The sequence below is a fragment of the Nicotiana tomentosiformis genome, chromosome 2 (assembly GCF_000390325.3).
Source record: "Nicotiana tomentosiformis chromosome 2, ASM39032v3, whole genome shotgun sequence".
Lineage (NCBI taxonomy): Eukaryota > Viridiplantae > Streptophyta > Magnoliopsida > Solanales > Solanaceae > Nicotiana > Nicotiana tomentosiformis.
This window is the reverse complement of record NC_090813.1, coordinates 29,712,669-29,722,052: the sequence shown is the minus strand read 5'-3', so window position 1 is coordinate 29,722,052 and position 9,384 is coordinate 29,712,669.

Sequence of the window (9,384 nt, the reverse complement as noted above, 5' to 3'; positions counted from 1 at the left end):
AAGGGGGGGGGGGGAGGGACCAATGCTTAGTCTCGTGCGAGGAAAGGCAATACTTGGCCTTATGCAATTAGGGAGGCAATACTTAGCCTGATGCAAGAAGAGGAGACAATGCTTAGTCTCATGCAGGGAAAGGTCGTGCTTAGCCTTATGCAATTAGGGAGGCAATGCTTAGCCTCATGCAAGAAAAGGAGAGACCGCTTAGTCTCATGCAGGGAAAGGCAGTGCTTAGCCTTATGCAAGAAGAGGAGACAATGCTTAGGCTCATGCAAGAAGAGGAGACAATACTTAGCCTCATGCAAGAAGAGGAGACAATGCTTAGTCTCATGCAGGAAAGGTTGTGCTTAGCCTTATGCAAGAAGAGGAGACAATTCTTAGTCTCATGCAAGAAAGGCAATGCTTAGCCTTATGTAAGAAGAGGAGACAATGCTTAGTCTCATGCAGGAAAGGCAGTGCTTATCCTTATGCAAGAAGAGATGACAATGCTTAGTCTCATGCAGGAAAGGCAGGGATTATCCTTATGCAAGAAGATGAGACAATGCTTAGTCTCATGCAAGAAGAGGAGACAATGCTTAGTCTCATACAAGGAAAGTCAATGCTTAGCCTTATGCAATTAGGGAGACAGTGCTCAAACTCATGCAAGGGAAGGCAGTGACAAAGTAAAGTATTTCATAGCTGGAAGTGTCTGCGCTAGGTAATTTGTCGTCATGAAGTTAGTGACTTGATGTATCTGCGGATAATGTTGTTTTATCGTGCCTGCATCCAAAGAAAAATCATGAGTTTTGTGAGGGCGAAGGTCGGTTCGTGCTTTTGTATTCTTGCTTGGCCTTTGCTCCTGTCTTGGGATCCTGTTTGAGTTACCCTACGCAATATCTGGCTGTCATAGAAATTGTTTTTCGAAACATATGCAATGCATTTGATAAGTATAGTTATTTGAAATGTAGTATTATGCGACATCAAATAGTTTAGATGAACCGGTGACTATGACACATTTTAGAGACATTGCGACCTCCTTGCCTTAAAATTTTGAGCCCCCCCTCAAAATTCTGCCCCAGTTTAGATGCATACTTCCGACAATACTTTTGGCTGTTTCGCATATGACGAAGTTGGCTGAACTTGCGATCTTGCCCCAGTTTCTGATTGTGGGGAAAATGAAGAGTTTATTAAGATGTGACCGAACCCACATGGCTGCCTATGTATCCCCTCTTAAACGGGAATCAGGTCAAGCATAGTTCAGTTACATCAAGTAAAGGAATGTAAACAATCCTAAACATAGTATCTCTTGACTGCATCTGAGTTGATAAGTTTTGGCCAAATCTCTCGGTCCATTTCTGCAAGTATGAGTGCTCCTTCTGTTAGTACTCGATGAACCATGTAGGGACCTTGCCAGTTGAGTGAGAACTTCCCCTTGGCTTCGTCCTGATGTGGGAAGATCCGTTTTAGCAATAACTACCCCGGTGTGAATTGTCTTGGTCTGACCTTTTTGTTGAAAGCTCTTGCCATTCTACTATGGTAGAGTTGACCGTGACATACCGCATTCATTATTTTCCCATCGATGAGAGCCAATCATTTATATCGGCTCTGTACCCATTCTACGTCGCTGAGCTCAACTTCTTATATGACTCTTAGAGAAGGGATTTCTAGTTCTGTAGGGATAATCGCTTCCGTACTATAGACCGTCAGGTAAGGAGTTTCCCCATTTGATGTGCAAACCGTGGTACGATACCCGAGCGTAGAAAATGGCAGCTTCTCGTGCCATTGTTTGTAATTGTCTACCATTTTCCTTAGTATCTTTTTGATGTTTTTGTTGGCAGCTTCTATGGCTCCATTCATCTGTGGCCTGTATGCTGTGGAATTCTTATGCTTGATCTTGAAAGTTTCACACATGGACTTCATTAAATCACTGTCGATATTGGCGGCGTTGTCGGTGATGATTGACTCTGGCACTCCGAATCGACAAACAATGCGATCCCGAATAACATCTGCGACGACCTCTTAGTTACAACTTTGTAAGATGCGGCCTCGACCCATTTTGTGAAATATTCTATGGCCACCAGAATAAAACTATGCCCATTTGAAGTAGCATGTTCGATTAGACCGATGACATCCATGCCCCAAGCGGAGAAAGGCCAGGGTGCACTTGTTGCATTGAGTTCATTTTGTGGCACTCGTATCATATCAGCATTTATCTGGCATTGGTGGCACTTCAGGACATACTTGATACAGTCTGTTTCCATAGTCATCCAGAAATATCCTGGTCTTAGTATTTTCTTGGCTAAGACAAAGCCATTCATGTGCGGTCCACAGGTTCCGGCATGTATTTTCTTGAGTAATCTGGATGCTTCCTTGGTGTCGACACACCGTAATAATCCTAGGTCTGGAGTTCTTCTGTACAGAATTTCTCCGCTTTGAAAGAAATGGTTGGCTAATCTTCGGAGTGTGCGCTTCTGAGTATGAGTCGCGTGTTCCGGATACTCCCCCTTTGCCGAGTATTCTTTGATGTCGTGGAACCACGGATTTCCGTCACTTTCTTCTTCAATATGAGTGCAATAAATGGATTGTTTATGAATTCCTATTGGGATAGGATCTATGAAGTTCTTGTCTGGGTGTTGTATCATGGAAGATAAAGTGGCCAATGCATCTGCGAACTCGTTCTGAATCCTCGGAACATGTTTGAACTCTATCTTCGTGAATCTCTTGATCAGCTCTTGTACACAGTGCATATATGGTAATATTTTGGTGTTCTTGGTAGCCCACTCTCCTAAAACCTGCTGCACCAAAAGATAGGAATCTCCAATCACCAGTAACTCCTGAATGTTCATGTCAATGGCCAACCTGAGTCCCAACATGCAAGCCTCATATTCTGCCATATTGTTGGTACATGGAAACCTGAGTAGATACTGGATAGTGTCGGCCAGTTTTTGATACTAAGACAACTCCGATACACGCTCCTTTGAAGTTTACAGCTCTGTCGAAGAACATTCTCCAACCAATATGCTTTGGTGATATTTTCTCCTACGAATGATACCTCTTCGTCGGGGAAATACGTTTTCAATGGTTCGTATTCTCTGTCTACAGGATTTTCTGCCAAATGATCTACCAATGCTTGCCCTTTGACCGCCTTCTGAGTTACATAGATGATGTCGAATTCACTCTGCAATATCTGCCATTTTGCTAACATTTCTGTAGGCATGGGTTTCTGGAAGATGTATTTCAGCGGATCCATCCTTGATATGAGATATGTGGTGTATGCACAGAAATAATGCCTCAACTTTTGAGCTATCCATGTCAAAGCGCAGTAGGTGCGCTCCAACAAAGAGTATCGGGCTTCGTATGGTGTGAATTTCTAACTCAGATAATATATTGCCTGCTCCTTTCTTCCAGTCTCATCATGTTGTCCCAGAACGCAACCAAAAGCTCCATTTAGTACAGACAAATAAAGCCGCAAAGGTCTTCCTGGTTCTGGTGGGACCAGAACAGGTGGTTTAGACAAATACTCCTTGATTTTGTCGAAGGCTTTCTGACATTCTTCAGTTCAGCTTGTTGCAACATCTTTCTTCAGCATTTTGAAGATCGGCTCACAGATCACAGTTGATTGTGCTATGAAACGGCTGGCATAGTTGAGTCTCCCCAAGAATCTCATCACATCTTTATTATTATTCGGCAGTGGCAAGTCCTGGATAGCTTTGACCTTTGACGTGTCCAATTCAATCCCTTGACGACTGACGATTAATCCTAGAAATATTCTGACAGGGACTCCGAAGGCACACTTTGTAGGATTCAGTTTCAGATTGTACCTTCAAAGCCGATCAAAGAATTTCCTCAAGTCTGCTATATGATCTGTGCTTCTTTTGGATTTGATGATGATATCATCCACGTACACCTCTATTTCCTTGTGTATCATGCCATGGAAAATGTTGTCATGGCTCTCATGTAAGTGGCTCCAGCATCCTTCAAACCAAACGACATCATTTTATAGCAGTACATTCCCCATGGTGTGATAAAGGCTATTTTTTCAACATCCTCTCCATCCATCCAGATCTGATGATACCCTGCGAAGCAATCCACAAAGGACTGGAGTTCATGCTTGGCACAATTGTCGATCAGTATGCGTATATGGGCAATGGAAAATCATCTTTGGGACTCACCCTGTTTAAATCTCGGTAATCAACACACACTCTGAATTTTCCATCTTTCTTCGGAACCGACACAATGTTGGCCAACCAAGTCAGATATTCAACCAGTCTGAGAATCTTGGCTTTGATTTGCTTGGTGATCTCCTCTTTTATCTTCAAACTCATATCCGACTTGAATTTTCTGAGCTTCTATTTTACCGGTGGACATATGGGATTGGTAGGTAGCTTGTGAGCCACTATGGATGTACTCAAACCAATCATATCATCGTAGGACCATGCAAAGATATCTTCATACTCTTTTAGGAATCAAACATACTCTTCCTTCTCTGATGGTGATAGGTAAATGCTTATACGTGTTTCCTTGACCACTTCAGAGTCCCCTAAGTTAACTGTCTTAGTCTCGTCTAAGTTGGACTTAGGCTTGTTTTCAATGTTTTTCACTTCTCTGACAATTTCCTCAGGTATTATGTCGTCTTCTAGATCCTCTGAATCATTATCCTTATGTCGCGTTGCCTCATTACATGTCACAATCATAGGTTCATCGGGATAGGTAATAATAATGCTGTAGAGAGAAAATGTAAAGAATAACAATAAATACTAAAAATAGCAATGCATTAATAAAAATTTGAAAAACGTCAACAAGTATGGCTTGATGACTTGAGCAATTATTTCAAAACAAAATACGTTCAAAACAAAATACTGAAAATGTCTTAGATGCTCAAAAATTACTTTAAAATAATTGATGCTAATTTTCAGGCTACCCAGGAACTCGACGGGCCCAGGATGGTGTAGCATTCCAATTCTTGAGAATAACTCCTTTTTCAACGGTCTGAATGGTAATGTCTTCCTCCCCCCTCTCCTCAACTATCGCACTACAATCCATGTCCCCGTCATACAGAAACAGCTTCCTTATGCCAGCTAAGGCTTCATGTTCCTCAGACCCCCACATCATGTTAGCTTGATGAAATATCTGGTGAAAATATGGTACCGATTGTCCCAGCGGATAATAAGGACCGCACCATGGTGGCGACCAATCCTGGCACTCTTGCCAAGTATATTCGTACCCAAGTCCGAAAGTTGTACCATGACCAGTTTGGTGATCCCTTGGAGATTCTTGCCGAGACCCTTGCCAGGTTTATACCCTCTCCATAGCAGTATTCTTTCTATCTTGTTGCTCCATCATTTGTCCTTTTCAATTGCACTAACACGCTCAATGTGATGGTATGTTTCTCCACCTAACTTCTTCCTATTCTCGATGACCGAAACATTCTAATTGGTATAAATGGGATTACTTCCGTCTCCGTGGATGATCACCTCCTGGTGGTTTCATTCAAATTTCACAGCCTGATACAGAGTAGAGGCCAAGCCCCCAGCGGCATATATCTAGGGTCGTCCCAACAATAGATTGTAGGTAGCAGATTTATCCAACACTTGAAACTCAACATCAAACCAGGTTGGGCCCATCTGTAGATTGAGGTTGATTTCTCCGATTGTGGCTCTTTGAGATCTATCAAACGCCTTCATATTCATGCTTTCTTCTCGTATCTCATGCAGGCCTTTACCCAACCTCTTCAGAGTGGTCAGTGGACATATATTAAGACTCGAACCCCCATCTATCAGGATGCTGTCGATAAATTTATCCTCAAATTGCACTGTGATATGTAGTGCCCTATTGTGACTCCTTCTGGTGGTACCTCGTCTTCATGAATGGTGATTTTGTGGCTTTCCAGTACATGACCGACCATGTTGGCCATTTCCCCACTAGTGATGTTGGCAGGTACATAGGCTTCACTCAACACCTTCATCAGGGCATTCCTGTATGTCTCAGAGTTTTGTAGCAGTGACAAGATAGATATCTGAGCGGGAGTTTTGTTCAGATGGTCAACCACAGAGTATTCTCTTGCTTGTACTTTTCTCCAAAGGTCGTCAAGGACAGTCTCAACAATAGGTGGCTTAGATGCAGCTTCTTTGCTTGTTCCTCCCAAGTGCTCTGGTGTATAAGCCCTGCCAGTTCTAGCCATGCTTTGTGCTGCACCTGTTTCTTCCATTTTTGCTTTTACCTTTCCTGCTCGCTTCCGCAACATAATCCCATGGTATAACATTAGACTTGTAAGATGGCGTGGGTGCTACCATCACAGTGAAGGGTGAGGTTACCTCAACTTCAAATGGTGCTGGTGCGGTTACCTCGACTTCAAGCGGCGCTTGGGTTTGTACCACAATGGGCATGAGGGTGACTGGAGATGTTTTAGGATCATCCCCCTCCCGAATAAGTCCAATTGACCCCTCTGGATCCCATTCTTCATCGGTCTCTATCATATTCACTCCCTCACCTCTATGATCTGGAGAGGATTGTTACGAACATTGGGTTTGACTTCTTTTGCCTGTATGACCTTGGTGTCGATCAATGTCTGAATCTTGTCTTTTAGAGTGCGACACTCATCAATGGTATGGCCCTTCATGCCTGAGTGATAGGCATATTGTTACAACCCAAATTCACGTACCTTAGATCATGCCGTAAGTTAATCGACTTAAATCCAAGAAGAGATTATCTTTGAGATGATAAGAAGTTAATCCTATTGGTCTTAAACGATACAAGGGTGTATAAGAGTGGTTAACAAGTATTAGAAGTTAAACGAATCAAGGATGTTGTAACCCGTATTTTTGGGTAATACTAGAGGTGATTAACTGTCCCAAGAGGTCTTGTTTTAATGTATTTGAATCATATAATATCCGTATCATAAGTCTTGAAGTCAAGCGAGTTATGAAACAAAAGTCGATAAAAATTGTCGCAACTTAGGTTTATAATTTTACTTAAACTTTAGGTCAACTTAGGTTTTTTCTCCCAATATACTTGGAATTATGGGGTGATCTACCTATCAACTTGAAGATCTATGAGTCTAGTTTCCAACACATTAAACTGTTCGTCGATACGATCTCGGAATAGAGAGATATTCGAATTTTTGTGAGAGTGCGCCAAGCAGCTCTCTATGGGGCCCACATAGGCGGTTTAGACATATGGATATATATAAGATACCTCAACCCCGTTTTAAGTCATTATTTTCAGTATATTCAGACCTTAGAACCCTAAAAACAGTATCTCAAGGTTCTCTCATGATCCAAGACCCAAACAAAGGGCAAACAACACAAATCAAATGTCGGGAATCTCGTGGTGCTAGTAAGTTTCTTGTTCTTCTTGTTGTTGCTGATTTTGGTATTGTTCCAGCTCGTGTGGGAGGTTGTTTTAAGTGTTTTATGTTATATAAATACTCCTTCAAGTTTTTAATATCAACCCTAGTGATTTCAAGTCTTCTAAAGTAATTCTAGTGCCGAAACACCCGAATTAATTGCTAGTTTCGCTTCCTTGTTCTTGTGGCAGAATTGGAGGGATATTTCGTGGAAAATTAAGGTCAAATTGGAGTTGTTCTTTATGTTTAAAGGTAAGTAACCTCTTACTCTATATATATTTAAGATTATCCAAGTTGCGGCTAAGTCGTTGAAGCTAGAACTTGTGAAATATATATCGAAAGGCTTGGTAGTAATGTTGTTGGTTGGTGGACTGTTTTGGGAGGCTCAATATGATTATTAATGATGTTGTTTGGGCTGTTTGGTGATTGTATTGACTTGTGTGAAGTCATATAAATAGGGGAGGTGCTGTCCGTTTCATCGTAAAATAGGTTGCGGTCGATACATAATAGTTACGACGCTTAAACGATAATGATAGTGTCATTTCTCTTATTGTAGACTAAGGAGTCGTGACATTTGCATAGCTTGAGGTTGGGCAGTATATACAAGGTATGTGAGGCTATCCCCTTCATTCTTTTGCACGACTCCGATTGTACATAATGTAATGAACGAGCTCCCAAAGATACTCTACTCTTAGAAGCTAGCAGTACTTACATTGCTGCCCTTCTTATGAAACGATTGATATTGATGTTACTTCTCTTATTCTTATATTATCAATGTTGTTGGTAGTTCCTGATTCTTATAAGATTCTTAATGAAGAGTTAATCCTAATAACGTGTACGAAGAATACCGACCTTACGTCACTCCGATTCAAAATGTGATTCCAATGAGTCCAGCATGCATCATATATATGTATCTATTTTACTCTACCGAGCCGCGCTATAGTCGGCCGAGTACGGCACCTATTGTGCAACCACTGATCAGTTGGGTTTTACCGAGCTCCACATGGCCGGGTACGATTCTACCGAGCCCTATGATGGCTGGGTACATTTTACCGAGCCTATTACGGCCGGGTACGATATGATGATGGTGATGCCCACAAAGGCGTATGTTTTAAAAGTTTATTTATATATATATATGTATGTATCATGTATTTCATGTCAATAGCCCTCAGAGGTACCCAGATGTCACAGGTTGTATATTCTCTATCCTTATTTACATTACTGTTCTTACTTATGCTTTCCTGCCTTACATACTCAGTACTTTATTCGTACTGACGTCCTTTTTATTTGTGGACGCTGCATGTCGTGCTGCAGGTCCTGATAGACAGGTAGACACAGCTCCCCCACCATAGTAGGCTGTCCAGTTCAGTGGTTATTGGCGAGATCCCTTCTCCGGACTTGCCGTGGTCTTGGTATGCATTTTTGTTATAGACATTATGGGTATGTCGGGGCCCTGTTCCGGAAATGTTGTAGCACTTATGTTCCTTTAGAGGCTCATAGACAAGTGTCAACTCATGTATGGTTTGGAATGCCTTGTCGGCTGATTTTTGTTGTATAGTCTTTCACGGCAGCATGGTAGCTCGTACCTTATATATAGTTTCTTGACAGTCTTGTCGTCCCATGTTATGTATGTTCATGACATTATCTTTCATTGTTGGATGTTCATGATCCATGTCTACCATTTATATTGATCTTGTCGACCCTTAAAGATAATAAGGAAGGTTAGATAAAATGTACGTTGGTGCTCGGCAAGTATGGCCCGGGTGCTAGTCATGACCCTCCAGTTGGGTCGTGACAAACTTGGTATCAGAGCAAGTCTGTCCTAGGGGTTGTCTATGAGCCGTGTCTAGTAGAGTTTTGATTATGGATGTGTAGCGCGCCACATTTATAATCAGGAGGCTACGTGACATCTAGGGTTGTTACCTTCTTCCTGAATCTAGATCGTGCGTAGAGTTGAGTCGTAAGTGTTCATATCTAATATTCACCTTGTTTTCTTTTAGCGATGCCTTCGACTAGGAAGCAAGCGATTAGTAAACGGCTTGATACAGCTGTAGGAGAGGGTAACA